This window comes from Bos taurus, chromosome 16, assembly GCF_002263795.3.
Source record: "Bos taurus isolate L1 Dominette 01449 registration number 42190680 breed Hereford chromosome 16, ARS-UCD2.0, whole genome shotgun sequence".
Lineage (NCBI taxonomy): Eukaryota > Metazoa > Chordata > Mammalia > Artiodactyla > Bovidae > Bos > Bos taurus.
In genome coordinates, this window is record NC_037343.1 from 52338277 (window position 1) to 52355821 (window position 17545).

The following is a 17545-nucleotide window of genomic DNA, read 5'->3' on the forward strand; positions in this document are numbered from 1 at the left end:
GAGTTGGTGGTAACGCATTTTCTGCACATCTTTGCCACTGAAATACCTACTCTCCAAGACGCAGGGCCTGGAGACAAGCAAACCAAATACTGACTTTTCTAGGGACCCGCACTTGCCACCCTGGTGCCTAGTCCTGGGAAAATCTGGGGAAGGGGTGATGACAACAGGGTGGGAGCTAGGTTGAAACCAACACAGCAAAGGATTGGAAGAAACAAAGCTCTCTCCCTCCCTCCTATAATCTGTGGATCACATCCACCCTACTCCACCCTGATAACTGATGTCCTCCATTTTTAAGAGGCTTGCTGACAATCAATGTTTGCTTTAGATCTGGTAAACATGACCCTTTCCCCAACACCCACGGTGATGCAGAGAAATGGCCCCTGGAAGTCCTACAGTGGTGAGTAATTTGCATGGGGTTACAAAATTTGGGCTCAGTGGTAAAGAATATGCCTGCAATGCAGGCAATGCAGGAGACATGGGTTCGATCCCTGGGTTGGGAAGATCCCCTAGAGGAAGGCATAGCAACCTACTCCGGTATTCTTGCCTAGAGAATCCCATGGACAGAAGACTCTGGCAGGCTACAGTCCTTAGTGTAGCAAAGAGTTGGCCACAACTCAGCAACTGAGCATGCATGTGTGCATAGGATTCAGGGTACTGGAGTGTTCTGTCAGAGCCAACTCAAAATTCTGGCCTCCTAAGTACCTTCCAGCCATCAGATAGTAGGACCACATGAGACTGGCAGGTTAGAACCAGTGTGAAAAAGTTGTCACAAGGAAAGTACACATTAGAATTATGAGTTGAAAAACTAGAGTATGAAATAGCAGAGCAAGCAAGCTAAAAAAAAGTCTGAATAAGACACCACGGTATGGACAGTGGGTGTCAGCACCTCGTGATATATTCCTTCCAAGTTTTCTACAATAAGCATGTACTTCCTTTGTAATCTGGGGGCAAAAATAACTTTAAGAGCCTGTCTCTCCAGGGGCACATGATAAAGTATGGTTCAGGGAGCAGCAAGTTTAATCACTAGCTTAGTCCCTGGTGTGAATGTCAGTTTGAAGAGATAGGTCCTGAAAATGTCAAGATACATGTATTCCTTGTTTTGGGGGGGCCTTAGCATTTACTCCTTCTGGACACGTGACTGTGGTCTCCCCCTAAATTCCTGGCAGTGTGGAATATACAGAGAGAGGGGTTCTTGGAGGGGGTGTGTGCTCTGATTTCTTTTTTTTTCCTTCAAGAACCATCCTTAAAATCATTCAAGACAAAATCAGGAAACTTGAGTTCTTGCCCTAGCTCTGATCTCAGGCCTGTCTCTTCCTTTCCTTGGGCCTCAATTTCCCCATTTGTAAGTTCCCTTTTGGCTCTAATATTCTAAGAGCTAAAGGAAGCAGCACTCAGATTTAAGGGTTGCTAAGCCTGATGAATCTAGGGCAAGAGAGAATAAGGGAACTTTCGGCTGCTCAGCCTGAGTAAACAACTGACACAGGGCTTGGGGCCGAGAGGAGGGAGGAGTTGAGAATCAGCCCAAGGCTCTCAGCAAACCCCCCACCCCCAGAGCATGGCCTCTGGTCAGTGTCTTAGGGCTGTCTCCAAAGGGTAGGGCAGTCTGGCCTGGAGCAGGCAAAGCCAAACAAGTGACCCGTTTATTTGTGGAGCCGGAGCTCCCAGCAAGGGCGGCCGGCGCACCAAAGGCTCAATCCAGAAGGGAGGAAAAAGCATCGCAAGGCTAAACAGGGCCACCTGTCCAAACTGGGGAGGAGCGAGACAGATGTTGAGACATCCTCCTCCCTGGACTAACCCAGGGCCTGGAACAAGCCTTTGACCTGACTGTGGCCAATCTCCTGGGTGACAGGTTCCACTGCTGACTCCCTGTGTGCCCTTGGGTGAGTTCCTTCCCCTCTCCTCAAATGAGAGGACACACCCAGGTCCTCCTGTGGCGGGTGAAAGACCGTGCATGGTCCACTTCCGAGTAAAGGAGACTTAGTATCAGAAGAAGGATACTCTTATAGCTGTCAACTAGAAAAATAACTCTAAGATTCAGAGCAGACAACAAAAGTGAAAGCAAAAGCCAGCGGCCAGAAGCGGACCCTTCACCTCGTCCCCAGTCAGAAGGCATCTGAAGTTCCGGAACTTCCCCAGCACTTAGGGAGAAGTCTTCTCAGTGCCTCAAATGAAAAGCCCAGAGTCAAAGGTCCTGGAGCTCCAATCTTCTCCAGCCCCAGGGCTCGGAGGGCTTTACTACCAGCCCCACAGAAGGAGGGAAGAACGTTTACCAGAACCATGACTCAGGAGTCCCCCAAAGGGGCAGGCTGTCCAGTGTAAATGCCAACAGCAGATGGCCTGCTGGCTCGGCTTTCAGCATTGCCATTCCTTGCACAGACACAGAAACTCCTGGGCCCCATGACTTCTAGAGATGGAGAGCTGGAAAGCCACAACTGGACCAGCCTGGACCCTGCCAAGATCCCACCACCTCACTCTGGCAGGAGACAGGCTGGTAGTCTGAGCCTCACCCTACATCCACAAATCTCACCCTTGAGCAGTGATCACATGTTAAGAGCACATGTTAATCTCTGCCTCCTGTATGGGGCTCCAGGTCATTCCCTCTGCCCCCCACCAACCTGCAGGCCAGCCTCCTTCCTCTCTCCTATCAACCTTCTCCAAACTCCCACCTAACTCCTACGCAACTAGGTTTATCTTCCGAACGCATCAACAGGACCGAATCGCTCTTCTGCTTAAAGAACTTGAACGGAATTTGCATCTTTCTTTGTCTTTCTTGTCCAGTGATGTATGCTGAGTACCCAGGACACTGCTTGGCACACACAGGCATGCAGTCGACATCTGTGGTTCCAAGATGTCTACTGAATAAAGTCCCACCTGTGATGACCTGGCCCTGCCTCTCCAGTCCAGTTCATCCCAGATCCTCCACTCCCTTTGCTTCCCCCCATCTTCCCATAAACCTGCCATGACCTGAGCACCTCCTAGTATATCCTGTGCATCTTCATACCTTCATGCCTTTGCCGGTGCTGTTCCATCTGCCCAGACACCCTTCCTATCCCGTCCCTCCAGGAGACTCCACTTCACTATTTAATATCCCAACATTCTTTTCTTAGCAGCATCTCCTGGCATGCCTCGCCACAGTACTTGCCATGTGCTAGGCATGAATGTCCCACACCCTAGGTTTTCATTCCCATTATACAGGTAAAGAAACTGAGGCTCACAGAGGCTGTGACAGCCCACTGTGGGTCACACAGCCAGGAAATGGTGGGGTCTGACTATATTGCCACCTCTTTAATGCACTTGCCATTTACTATTCACTAGACTGGGAGCTCTCTGAGGCCCCTTGGCCTTGTACCCTCGGGGCAGGCCTGGGCCTTTGTCATGCTCAAGAGGCCCTAACCATTGAAACACTCAGTTCAGGACACCTAAGGAACAGATCACAGTCAGCCCCCTCCCCTTCTTCTGTCTTCCGTGTTTTCTCCCGGTCTGGGCGGTACTTCTGGCAAGTTGGGAAGAGACACATTTGGAGGGAAAGGGGCTCCCTGCCAATTGCATTTGGCCCCATCGATCTAGGTCAAGATCCCCGTGTGACGTCTGCAAAGTGCGAAGGCCTTTCACAGTCCCAGAGCCGACTAGGAAAGCCATTCTCAAGTGATCCCTTCAAAACGAAAGCCAGAAGCCAGCAATCTCAGACGCCAATCCCTCTCCTGCGGCCCAACAGGCTGGCTCCGATCCCGCCCACCGCGCTCTGGCCACGCCTCGGGTCCGCGCTTCTGGACCACCGGCAAAGACAGGAGGGACCCGACCCGGGACCACACAGGCTTCTCTGGGCGCAGCACAGGTGCCCGGGGCCGCTACCCACCTGGAAAGTCCCGGGCGGGACCGGGGAAACCGCAGGGACGTGCAGGTTTCCTGCACCCTCGTCCTTCGGCTAGGAAAGCTTTCTATATGAAAGTGACTATCCTTGTTAATCAGACCCGGCGTTCGGGTCTTCATTTGTAGATGAAGAAACCTGGTTACACCTACTCTGCTCACACCCCATTCGTCACCCTTTGCCTCTAGTACCTAAAACACACACTCACGAACCTAAATCCTTTAAAAGTCTCCATTTCCAAAAAGGATTAAGGGATGGGGGAAAGGGCCTCGTTCGGGCAGCGCCAGAGTAGTTTCCTGGGACCTAGTGAGAACTTCCGCCCTAAGAACCGGGGGAAGATGCCTCTTTGGCTACGGGTTCGGAACTGACAGGCGGATGGCACCTGTCCCCCCCACCCCCAACAGGGAGCCCGGAGGCCGGCTCTCTCCTCTCAGCCGAAGCCAGCTGGCCCCAGCGCGATGCTCGGGAGCTGGGTGTTCCAGAGAATGAGAGTACGGAGTTCCTCTGCCGCAGACCCTGGGCAGGAAGCTCTAAGACGATCCTACAGACAGACCCGGACAGCCGTCGACTGCCTCCGGGGCCCCGTGGGGAACAGTCCCTCCGCCGGGCGCGGCGGGGCGGAAGGCGCAGACTCACCGGGGAGGCGGCGGTTCCAGCTTGGTCTCCGTCGGGCGGCCGGGGGCTGGGGGCTCCAGGACCCCGGCCCCCTCCCCTAGGCTGCCTCCTTAGGGTGCCGCGATCCCGGGGCTGGGGGATCAGGGGAGGCTCGGTCGAAGGAGCACGGTGGCGGAGAGCGAGCCGCCAGCTCGGACTGGGATGGGGACGCAGGAAGCGCGGCCCCTTGAGCGCCGGCGTGCGGGAGGGAGGGACCGAGAGAGGCGGAGGGCGGTGCCCGCCCCGAGTGGCCTCCGGCCCCGGGAGGCACCGCCCACCAGTCGACCCTCCCCCTCGGCCCTCGGGGCCACCTGGAGCCCCAGGGCACCGAGCCCCAGCTGCGAAGAGAAGACACCCACTCCCCGGAACTGCTGGCGGAGTGCGGGCCGGGGGCGTTGGATCGCAAGAAGTTGGCTAACCCGGGATGGGGGGGAGAGAGCAGCCTGCCCCTGCCCCCCGGGGCAGCTTTCGGGTGGCGCCGGGTGGGAAGGGCGTGTCGGCCGGGAGTCCGGGTTTTAAGTGTTAAGGAGACCAGAGAGTCCCTACCAGACCCAGTGAGAGTGCAGAGGTTCAGCTCCGCCGGGCCGCCCGCCGCGCCTTTCCAGGTGGGGCGCTCACCTGGCGAGCCGGTGCGCCGGCCTCCCCGCCTCCTCTCCTCCTCCGCCCCGTCCTGGGGAGGCTGCCCTTCCCTCTTCACCCTCAGGCAGGGTCTGGGCGCTGGGCCCCTCCCGCACCTCCCAGGGCTGGTCCCTGCAAGGTGACTGATGGGCGGAGGTAGTAAAGGAGGAAGCGAGTTTTTGAAAAGCGAGTCATCTCGGGCCCTCGACCTGCCCCCATCCCCTACCCCGGGTCCCCTGAGCGCCCTCCGGGTCGCACTCTTGAGCCTTGGTCGGGGTGGAGCCCATTCCAGGAGCCTGCGCCCGTGCCCGGGATGGGGACGCCCTGGCTCGTGCCTTCCCAGCTGGCGTCTTGTCTCCAGCTTTGCTGAGAACTTGCGCATGGAAGCTCTGGTTGGTGTCCTGCCGACCAGGTGGCAGGCGGGTGGACCTCCTCTGCTTAGATCTTCAGAGCTGCTGCCCGAGGCCTGGTTCTGGGCAGGGTGAACCACAGCTCGGAGGGCACCTCTGCCCCCTACCTGGAGGTGCGCCCTAGACCTGCGCTTCTGGGACCCAGCCCGATTCTAAACACGCAGGTAGCCATCCTCCTCCTCCTTCAATCTTAGACTGTTTTGCTTTGAAGTTCAAATCCTGAGAAAAGCTGATAGGCCAGGTGTCAGAGAATCTAGCTGAGGACAGAAGGCGCCTCCTACTGGGAATCTGCCCTGTCCAGGATGGAAAACAGATACCCTGGTGGAAATTGCAATCAGGTTCACTTTCAAACTGCCAGCTTCATAGGTACACATGATTCTCATGTGTGTATACCTACAGAGTGGTTACACGTGGGTATTTTTTTCCCATTGCTGCTTCTTCACATGCATGTGTGTGTGTGTTAGTCCTTTAGTCGTGTCCGACTCTTTGCAACCCCAGGGACCGTAGCCCACCAGGCTCCTCTGTCCATGGAATTCTCCAGGCAAGAATGCTGGAGTGGGTTGCAGTTCCCTTCTCCAGGTCTTAACATGGATGATAATAGTTCGATAGGACCTTAGTGTCTACGAAGAGGTCAGTCTGGGGCTGTCTTGTGATTTTAAGGAGGGAAAGGCATTTAGGGAAACAGTAATTAGTCTCCCTAAGTATATCAATAACTGGTATTCTTCATTTCCTTACTGTGGACCAAGAACCCAGTTACCACCCACTTCCCTTGCACCATCTTATTTAATCCTTAAAACAACCCTGCAGATGCTTACTTTATAGAACAGAAAGCTGAAGCTTAAGGGGATGAGGTCATCTGCCCAAAGTCACACTTTAGGCAAATGAGGAGTATCGGGAGCTTGACCCAAATTCGTCCCCTCCAGAACCTCTTCTCTCCCTACTATAGAAAAATCCCCCATCATGCTCTGGGCCCTAAGACAAGTTCCCCTGCGTCTCCAATCTGTCACTCAGGAAGAAGACACCATTGTCACACTCTGCATAGTGATGTAATTCTTTACAAGTCAGTCTCCTCTTCCGAGGACAGGGACTGCTGTGCTCCCAACAGTCTTTGCTTGACTCCCTGCAGGTGCTTAATAAATATTTACTGGATGAGTGAAAACTCCAAATAATATTATTTTAGCAAATGGGGAGAACATATGTGGAGAAGGGACCTGTACAACAGGCTCCCAGTTGAAAGCTGTGTGTATCCATTGCAGAGTTTAGACAATGAATTTGGGAACCTTCCAGGCTCCAAAGAAGTGATGGGAAACAGTCACATAGTCCTCAGATAAGACCAGGGATCTGGTTTTCATTTCACTCTGCAAGGCTAACTTTGGAGAGGCCTGGGCTCAGGGTGATCATTTCAGACAGCTGCTTTAGCTCCTACCCAGAGGCAAATGGCCTCAGTACTTTTCCATGCCAGGATCAGACTCTGGGTCCGCCCTGCTCTACTGCACACCCAACTGGGCAGGTCTTATTTATCTGAGAATATCATCTTCAGAGTGTTCCTTTTAGTCAGGCTCAGCCTGGTTAATCTAGGGAGAGGCTGGAGAAACTCTCAAAGCTGAACCACAGGCAAAAGCCAGAAGCTGGCAAAGGAAGCGTATTTCTCCTTGCCACCCTCCCCTCCAGGCATTTTCCCTCTAGGTGGTGAGTGTCTCTGAATCTTCCCAGGTTCTCTGTATCCCACTGAGGAGCCTGACAATGGAACCACCACCGTATCCCCCTGTCAGCTGACAAGGGCCTGAGAAATGTCTTTGGGGAAAGAGCCAGAAAAATAAATCTCAAAAGGTGGAGTTTCTGTTACTGTTACCATAATAGGCAGAGGGGACGATGACAGCAGTTACACCATCTACTGAGCCCTATGTTTTAAGTGCTCTACAAGCCCTGTGTTATTCAGTCGCTACAACAGCCTTAGAAGGAGAATTCTATTACTCCTGTTTTTTCAGGTGAGGCTAAGACTCAGAGAAGTTATGTACCTGGATCCATTAGCAAGTAGTTGAGCCAAGAATTGAACCAAGGTATGTATTTGCTCTTAACCACTATGCTAAGAACCCTGTGTGGCAGGCAGAGTAATGACTGCCCAAAGATGTTATAGCCTGATCTCCAGAACTGTGAATATGTTACCTTACATGGCAAAAGAGACCTCGCATATGTGATTGAGTTAAGGATCCTGAGATGGGGAGACTGTCCTGAATTATCCTGGTGGACCTCATGCAATCACAAGGGTTATTTGTTTATTTATGGCTGCACTGGGTCATCACTGTAGCTCTTGGGCTTTCTCTAGTTGCAGTGAGCGGGGGCTTCTCCTTGCGGGGGCTTCTCTTGTTATAGAGCAAGGGCTCTAGGGCACATGGGCTTTAGTAGTTGTGGCACACTGGCTTAGTTGACCTGCAGCATGTGGAAGCTTCCCCAGTCAGGGACTGAACCATGTCCCCTACATTGGTGGGTGGATTCTTAACCACTGGACCACCAGGGAAGTCCACAAGGGTTCTTATAAGGGAGGCAAGAGGGTCAGAGAAGATGTGATGCTGAAAGCATACTACTACTACTACTAAGTTGCTTCAGTCATGTCCGACTCTGTGCGACCCCATAGATGGCAGCCCACCAGGCTCCCCCATCCCTGGGATTTTCCAGGGAAGAATACTGGAGTGGGTTGCCATTTCCTTCTCTAATGCATGAAAGTGAAAAGTGAAAGTGAAGTCGCTCAGTTGTGTCAGACTCTTAGCGACCCCATGGACTGCAGCCTACCAGGCTCCTCCATCCATGGGATTTTCCAGGCAAGAGTACTGGAGTGGGGTGCCATTGCCTTCTCTGGCTGAAAGCATAAGTCAGAGTAATGCAATGCTCCCCTCATGCTGGAGGGGACCATGAGCTAAGGCATGTGGGAAGTCTCTAGAAGCTGAGAAGGGTCAGGAATGGATTCTCCCCTAGACCTCCAAGCAGAAGCACAGCTCTGCTGACACCTAAATTTTAGCCTAGTGAGACCAATTTTGGACTTCTGACCTCTAGAACTGCCAGATAATAACCTCATGTTCAGAGATCAAATCGCCAACATCTGTTGGATCATAGAAAAAGCAAGAAATTTCCAGAAAAACATCTGCTTCATTGACTATGCTAAAGCCTTTGACTGTGTGGATCACAACAAACTATGGAAAATTCTTAAAGAGATGGGAATACCAGACCACCTTACCTGCCTCCTGAGAAATCTGTATGCAGGTCAAGAAGCAACAGTGAGAAACGGACATGGAACAATGGACTGGTTCCAGATTGGGAAAGAAGTACATCAGGGCTGTATATTGTCACCTGGCTTATTTAACTTATATGCAGAGTACATCATGCGAAATGCTGGGCTGGATGAAGCACAAGCTGGAATCAAGATTGCCGGGAGAAATATCAATCACCTCATATATGCAGATGACACCACCCTTATGGTAGAAAGCAAAGAGAAGCTGAAGAGCCTCTTGATGAAAGTGAAAGAGGAGAGTGAAAAAGCTGGCTTAAAACTCAACATTCAAAAAACGAAGATCATGGCATCTGGTCCCATCACTTCATGGCAAGTAAATGGGGAAACAATGGAAACAGTGACAGACTTTATTTTCTTGGGCTCCAAAATCACTGCAGTTGGTGACTGCAGCCATGAAATTAAAAGACACTTGCTCCTTGGAAGAAAAGCTATGACCAACCTAGACAGCATATTAAAAAGCAGAGACATTACTTTGCCAACAAAGGTCTGCCTAGTCAAAGGTGTGGTTTTTCCAGTAATCATGTATGGATGTAAGAATGGGACCATAAAGAAAGCTGAGTGCCGAAGCATTGATGCTTTTGAACTGTGGTATTGGAGAAGACTCTTGAGAGTCTCTTGGACTGCAAGAAGATCAAACCAGTCAATCGTAAAGGAAATCAGTCCTGAATATTCATTGGAAGGACTGATGCTGAAGCTGAAATTCCAATACTTTGGCCACCTGATGTGAAGAGCTGACTCATTGGAAAAGACCCTGATGCTGGGAAAGATTTAGGACAGGAGGAGAAGGGGACAACAGAGGATGAGATGGTTAGATGACATCACCGACTCAATGGACATGAGTTTGAGCACTGGGAGTTGGTGATAGACAGGGAAGCCTGGCATGCTGCAGTCCACGGGGTCACAAAGAATTGGACATGACTAAGTGACTGAACTGAACTGAACCTCATGTTGTCCTATGCCATAACATTTATGGTAATCTATTACAGTAGCAGTAGGAATCTAATAATCCTAATAATCTAATAATAAACTCATCCAGGTAGGTAGATGCTTATTTCAAACATCTCTTCAACTAACTATTCACTGTAAAGCTCTTCTCATACGAGGCACTGTGATACAACCTGTATCATGAATTTAGAAAGAAGGCAGGATTACATCAAACCTCTCTGGTTTCTGAATCCTCTATCACTTATGACCTTGGGCAAATGTCTCATTCTCTCTGAGCCTCAGTTTCTTCATCTATAAACAGAGTGATGCCAATAATACCTACTTTTCAGAACCAATATGAGGATCAGGTGAACCAAAATGTGGAAAAATGCCTTATGAATGGTCCAGTGGTGTCTGAACATGAGTCATTTGGAGCATTAGCCTGTCCAGCTCTGAAAGTCTGGATTCTAGGAGGGTTGCATACTGTTCTGAGCATTCCTGGCATTCGTTTTGACTTGCCCTGCCTGAATGAACAAGTAACTAATTTAAAGTATTAGACTATCTCTAATTGGTGACTAGATCTCAGTCTATTATAAAGTAAGCTGAAAAATCCACCTAGAGGAAGCAATCATCTTGTGGAAAACTCACACATGTGCTTATGAAGGTGTGTTCAAAGATTTTCATTCATGGTTATTTATAATGATGAAAAATTGTTATCAACCTAAATGCCACCAAAAGGAGATATGCTAAATTAGTTACAGCCCAGGCTCATACTGGAATACTATGCAGTCATGAAGAGAGAAGGAGCTAGAGTTACCTCACGGAGATGAATATCTAAGATGTATCATTAACTGAGAAAAGCAAGAGACCAAGCATTTTGATGCCACACAAATGGCTTTTGAAAGAGATGGAGAGGGCTTCCCTGGTGGTCCAGTGGTTAAGAATCTGCCTTGCAATGCAAGGGACACCGGTTCAATCGCTGGTCCAGGAAGATTCCATATGCCACGGGGCAATTAAGCCCATGCACCACAATTACTGAGCCCTTGCTCTAGAGCCCAAAGTGTGCAGCTACTGAGCCTATGTACTGCAGGTGCTGAAGCTCTTATGCCTAGAGCCTGTGCTCTGCAACAAGAGAAGCCACTGCAATAAGAAGCCCACACACTGCAATGAAGAGGAGCCCCTGCTTGCTCCCACTTGCTGCAACTAGAGAAAGCCCACATGTAGCAACAAAGGCCCATCACAGTAAAAAATAAGATAAGATAGATAAATAAATAAACCTTTTTTAAAAATAAGAGAGATGGAGACACATATATTTGATTGAGCGTAAAAAGTGTTCAGGAGGGATCAACCCAAAGCAAAACATAATCATCCTTAGAAATTTAGGAGAGGGGTGTGTGTGTGTGTGTGTGCTGGGGAGGTAATTATTATTTTTTCAGTAACAACATATTTAATAATAAAACTTAGAAAAATAGAGGGTCCAGGAACCACCTGTATGGTTCACCAAGAACACACCCTCCTTAGCCTGCCCCTGTGTCTTCTCTTTCTTGCCATGGTCTTTCCCCACCTGCCATTCTTCCCTTGCCCAGCTCTAAGCATGTGACCCCCTCTCCTCACCTTTACTCATTTATAAACTCTGAGAATCTGAGCAATGTGTTCACCTTGGGACTCTTACCAAGGTCAGCAGTAAATCACATAGCGGTGCTTGTAATCTGGCCTTCACCTGGAGTGGCTCACACCCACCAGGAAAGGATGTGTCTTGTGTGCATATATCATCCATGATATACCAGCCCAACCTCTCTGAAGGCTGAATCAGGTCTGTGTAGTGAGGAACTGTGCTCATATAGTACAAAGTGAAATTGGATCCTTGGACCATTTGTTAAAATAAAACCGTTTCATCACATTTCCTGAAATTTTTTCATTCAAGAAATACACATGTCCCTGAGTTACCAGTTTAATGGGGTCTGTGTAGACAGGTCAGATGGCCCAGAATGGAGCTGTTGAAGATATGGCTTGGAGTGCAGGTTCTTGGGACCCCTGAGTGCAGAGAACCAGCAATTCTTTCTCCTCTTCAACCCATATTCTTCTGTGCCCCAACCCTGCAGAAAAGCTTTCTCCAGATCTTATAACCAGTCAGTTCATCCAGCTACTTCCTAACTGGGGTCCTGTTCCCAAGCTCTCCCCTTGGATCCTTTCTCCCTGTTGAAGGGTCAGCAGTGCGAAACACAGATAGGGGCAGTGGTTCCCCTCTGCAGTTGGCATTAAGTCCAGGCTCCTCGACAAGGACTCACAGGGACTTCATAATCCTGCGGGCCCTTCTGATGTGCTCAGGCTTGTTACTCACGCTGCCTCAGGCTCCCTGCTCCGTCACTGTCTCTTCCGGTGGGTCCCTTTCCCATCAATGATGAAACCTTTCCCAGAAGCTCCCAGCAAACTTCCTTGATCACTCCCTTCCTGGAGCTGGGTCACATGCATGCGTGCACGTGTGGTAAGTCACTTCAGTTGTGTCCAACTCTTTGTGGCCCTATGGACTGTAGCCCACCGGGCTCTTCTGTTCATGGGATTCTCCAGGCAAGTATACTGGAGTGAGTTGCTATGCCCTCCTCCAGGGGATCTTGCCAACCCAGGGATCAAACCCTTGTCTCTTAAGTCTCCTGCCTTGGTAGGCAGGTTCTTTACCACTAGTACCACCTGGGAAGCCCAGATGAGTCACATGTCTGCTCCTAAATCCATCACAGTGAGGACCCTCCAGACTGGAGTAGATGTTCAGAATGTACCTGGAGTCAGTTGGGGCTGGTGGAGACACCTGAACCAAATGAAGGCTCTGCCAACAGGAGGGAGTCAGTGGTGGTTGGTAGCCCTCAGCAGGCACTATAGCGGCCACGGTCGGTACAGGAAGACCTCTGTGTTGGGCTGGTACTTGCCAAAGCAGAAAAACCCTCTGCAGAGAGAGTGGGGGAGAGATGCTTCCGGAATTCCTGCCAGCCTTCTAGTTCTTAAGGCTGAGCAGTATTCCTGTTTTACCAAGCTTCCTTTTTGCTTAAATTAGTCTGATGAGTTTCCGTTTCACAACAAAAGGAGCCTAAGAGAATCCTTTTGAAGCTTTTGCAAGCAGCCTGAAAGAGGGCTAGAGACCAAGCACAAATGTCCTAATCCTATTCCTGTTAACTAACTGCTTTGAAACCATGAGCAGCAAACACAAGGGCCCTGTGGGACTTGGATTTCAAGGAAAAACATTCACTTCTAGGATAAGTAAGTAACAATAGCAGCCACAGAGCACTGACTATATGCCAGGCACTATTCTACCCAATTTACAAGTACTGTCTCATTTCAGTTCAGTTCAGTTCAGTTGTTCAGTCGTGTCTGACTCTTTGCAACCCCATGGACTGCAGCATGCCAGGCTTCCCTGTCCATCACCAACTCCCAGAGCTTGCTCAAACTCATGTCCATCAAGTCAGTGATGCCATCCAACCATCTCATCCTCTGTTGTCCCCTTCTCCCGCCTTCAATCTTTCCCAGCATCAGGGTCTTTTCCAATGAGTCAGCTCTTTGCATCAGGTGCCAAAGTATTGGAATTTCAGCTTCAACATCAGTTATTCCAATGAATATTCAGGACTGATTTCCTTTACGATTGACTCTCAAGAGTCTTTTCCAACACCATAGTTCAAAAGCATTAATTCTTCGGCACTCAGCTTTCTTTATGATCCAATTCTCACATCCATACATGACTACTGGAAAAACCATAGCTTTGACTAGACGGACCTTTGTTGGCAAAGTAATGTCTCTGCTTTTTAATATGCTGTCTAGGTTGGTCATAGCTTTTCTTCCAAGGAACAAGTGTCTTTTAACTTCATGGCTGCAGTCACCAACTGCAGTGATTTTGGAGCCCAAGAAAATAAAGTCTGTCACTGTTTCCATTGTTTCCCCATCTATTTGCCATGAAGTGATGGGACCAGATGCCATGATCTTCGTTTTATGAATGTTGAGTTTTAAGCCAGCTTTTTCACTCTCCTCTTTCACTTTCATCAAGGGGCTCTTCAGTTTCTCTGCTTTCTGCCGTAAGGGTGGTGTCATCTGCATATATGAGGTGATTGACATTTCTCCTGGCAATCTTGATTCCAGCTTGTGCTTCATCCAGCCCAGCATTTCGCATGATGTACTCTGCATATAAGTTAATAGGGTGACAATATACAGCCTTGAAGTATTCCTTTCCCAGTTTGGAACTGCCTCGTTTAATCATGCTCATAACTACATAAGGAAGATACTATAGTTCCCCTATTTCACAGATGAGGAAACTGAGATGCAGAGAAGTTAAATGACCTGATCAAGCTCACTCAGCTGGTAAGTGGTAGGGTCTGCCTATGACCCCAACATAACTGGAGCCCATGCTCTCACCTACTTCTCTACCCTGGCTCTCATGTAAGTGGTGTTTATGATACCCTGAGGGACTCCTTGATTCAGGTTTAGAAGATGAAAGATGAACCTGGGGACAGAGATGCAGCTTCCCTAGAGGAGAGGGGCCCCCAGGAGGAGCACAGCCAAGTCTCCCACACCTGCCAGGGTTCTGGTGGCCCATTCATCTCGCCCAGGCTGCTGCAGTGGGCTAATACTTAGTGACATTGGTTTCTCTCCCTTTTGCTCGTTCCAGATCTTGGTGCCTTTTACTTTGGTAAAAGCTTAGTTCAGCAGAAACACTTGTGAATTTCGAGAATCAGGAGTTTGAGTTGCAAGAATGTGGACTTTGAGTTTCTAAAACGGAAGTCCTGGAGGCCCCTGGGAATAATATTTATGTTTTTAACAAAAGGTTTGGATACTGAGACCCCAGAGCCATTTCCCCCAACCCAGATAAGATCAAGGGTCTGTGGGCTGGGGGCTCAGGTAGCGGGACAGAGCTCTATCTGGGTCTCCAGAGAAGTGAGCAGTGGCTGAAACAGTGACCCTGTGCTGTCTGGATGAGAGAGTGTGGGTTGGGGGCGAGCCTGGGAGAATGTCTCCGCTTACCCTATATGGCAAAGGAGCAGCAGGATGGTCACATGGAGTGATTGGCAGAGGGGCCAAGACAGCCTTGCAGGGGGTTGCCAGGCCCTGCCAATGCCTCTAGTGTGCCCAAGAGGGCAGAAGAAGCAGAGAGAAGAGAGAGAAGCTGGGCCCAGACAGGGCTTCCAGGAGGCCTAGGAGGGGACAACTGTCTTCTGTGAGACAGAAACAAGGCCACTTCAGCAGGTGCCAGAGAAGATGAGATCGCTGCTGCCGGCTGCCCAGGCCTGGTCCTTCGTGAGAGCTGCTGTTCCTCAAAGGGCTATATGGTTGAGCTCTGCCCTCTTGTATATTTCTATGTGAAGGAGGGTAACAAGGGTCTTCAGGAGACATAGAGGAGGCAGAGCATGGAGCAGAGAAATAATACTCCTGCCCTTTCTGTATTCTCTTTTTTATTTATTTATTTTTGACTGCGCTGGGTATTCATTGTTACTCACAGGCTTTCTCTAGTTCAGTGAGCACAGGGTACTCTCTAGCTGCAGTTCGAAGGCTTCTCATTGTGGTGGTTTCTCTTACTGAAGAGCATGTGCTCTGGTGCTCAGGTTTCATTGTGGCACCAGGCTTAGTTGCCCCACAGCACGTGGGATGTCCCCAGACCAGGGATAGAACACTTGTCCCTGCATTGGAGGGCAGATTCTTAACCACTGGACCACCAGGGAAGCCCATCTTTTTAAAAAATGTATGTATTTAATTAATTTATTTATTTGGCTGTGCTGGGTCTTAGTTGCAGCACACGGAATCTTTAATTGTGGCATGTGAACTCTTAGTTGTGGCATGCGAGGTCTAGTTCTCTGACCAGGGATTGAACCCAGGCCCCTGCATTAGGACTGTGGAGTCTTAGCCACTGGACCACCAGGGACGTCCTTCTGCATCCTCTTTTAGGCAGCCCACCTAGCAGTCTCTGTCTTTCACCATTTCAGCTCTCACTGCATCCTCGTTTCCTGCAGAAAAGCGTCCTAGTACTGAGATAGTGGAGGTGATGGTTCTTGTAGCTACTTCGTAAGGCATCCCCCCATCACCCTCCAACCTGCTCTAACCATGCTTGTCAAGTACATAATTGTGTCTGCTTGGGTGGAAATTCAATATGACACTGTTGCCTGGGTGACCGTTATCTTTGTCCATGACTCTTATGGCTCTTTAGATCAGAGTTTTGCGCTGTCCTGGGCATTGTAGGATGTTTAGCTGCCTCCCTGAGACTCTATCCACTAGATGCCAGTAGCTACCCTCTCTCAGGCTGTGACAACCAAAAATGACTCCAGTGTCAAATGTCCCTGCAGGTAGATCAACCCCAGTTAAGAACCGCTGTTTAGAACATTACATACAAGATTTCCAGCATGTGCTTTTTGCCCTGAAATTGATGTCTGATAACAGAGAAATATAATCACAAAAGCAGTGGCCCAGAAATCAGAAGACCTGGGTTCAAGTCCAGTTCTGACATTTCTTACCTGTGTGACCGTGAACAGATCACAGTTTTCATCTATGTGTAGTGGGAATAATATATAAGGAGAGGGGTTTTAACTGGTTTCATTCACTACTGTAACTCCAATATCTAGAATGATGCATGATACATAGTAAGTGTTCAAGAAAACTGTGTCTATTGAATGAATCTCTGCCCTGCCTTCCTCCTAGGGCTTCCAATGAAAGTCTGTGCAAAATTCTATGACTAAGGGGCCAGAGAAAACATTGTACCCTGTCCAAACTCAGAACACAGTTGCCCTGGCTGACATTTCCTAAACTAGCTTTAAATTCATTAAGGATCCATAGTAACCCCAAACTGGAGACAATCTAAATGTTTTTCAATAGGGTAATGGTTAAACTGTAGTATATCTATACCATGGAGTACCATGCAGCAATCAAAATGAACAAATTGTCAATATATGCAACAATTTGGACAGAACTGAAGGAATCATGTTGAGTAGAAACAGCCAGTCTCAAAAGGTTACATACTATACAATTTCATTGATATAATATTCTTAAAATAACTAAATTACAGATGAAAATCATTGGCAGGGGATAGGAGAGAGGAGAAGGGGGAGAAGGGGACAACAGAGGATGAGACGGTTGGATGGCATCACCAACTCGATTGACATGAATTTGAGCAAGCTCTAGGAGTTGGTGATGGACAGGGAAGACTGGCGTGCTACAGTCCATGAGGTCACAAAGAGTCAGACACGACTGAGAGACTGAACTAAACTGAGCGGAGAGGATGAGGGAATGGTTGTGTAAAGGAGCTTCTGGTGATGAAAGACTTCTAGATCTTGATTGATCCCATGAGATCATATTTATTTACACGTGTGATAAAACTGTATAGAATCACACACACACAAATACATGTAAAACATGAAATCTGAGTAAGCTCTATGAATTGTACCAATGTCACCTTCCTGATTATGCTGCTGCTGCGGCTGCTGCTAAGTCTCTTCAGTTGTGTCCGACTCTGTGCAACGCCACAGACGGCAGCCCACTAGGCTCCCCCCTCCCTGGGATTCTCCAGGCAAGAACACTGGAGTGGGTTGCCATTTCCTTCTCTAATGCATGAAAGTAAAAAGTGAAAATGAAGTCACTCAGTCATGTCCGACTCCTAGAGACCCCATGGACTGCAGCCTACCAGGCTCCTCTGTCCATGGGATTTTCCAGGCAAGAGTACTGGAGTGGGGTGCCATTGCCTTCTCCCTTTCCTATGCTATTATACCATAATTATGCAAAAGGTTACCATTGGGGAAAGCTGGGTGAAGAACACACAAGATCTTC

General features: G+C 49.2%; 1 protein-coding gene across 2 annotated transcripts in view; it reads right to left on the bottom strand.

Moving 5' to 3' along the window:
- Window positions 1–5724, bottom strand: part of TMEM51 (transmembrane protein 51) — a 60292-nt gene extending 54568 nt beyond the window's left edge. Inside the window, exon 1 of one of the 2 annotated variants that reach the window (XR_009490753.1) lies at window positions 4505–5724. The gene's annotated coding sequence lies outside the window, so the exon portion shown is untranslated. The remainder of the gene's footprint in view (window positions 1–4504) is intronic. The other variant, XM_005217083.5, reaches the window with a different exon arrangement.
- Between the last annotated feature and the right edge of the window lie 11821 nt (window positions 5725–17545).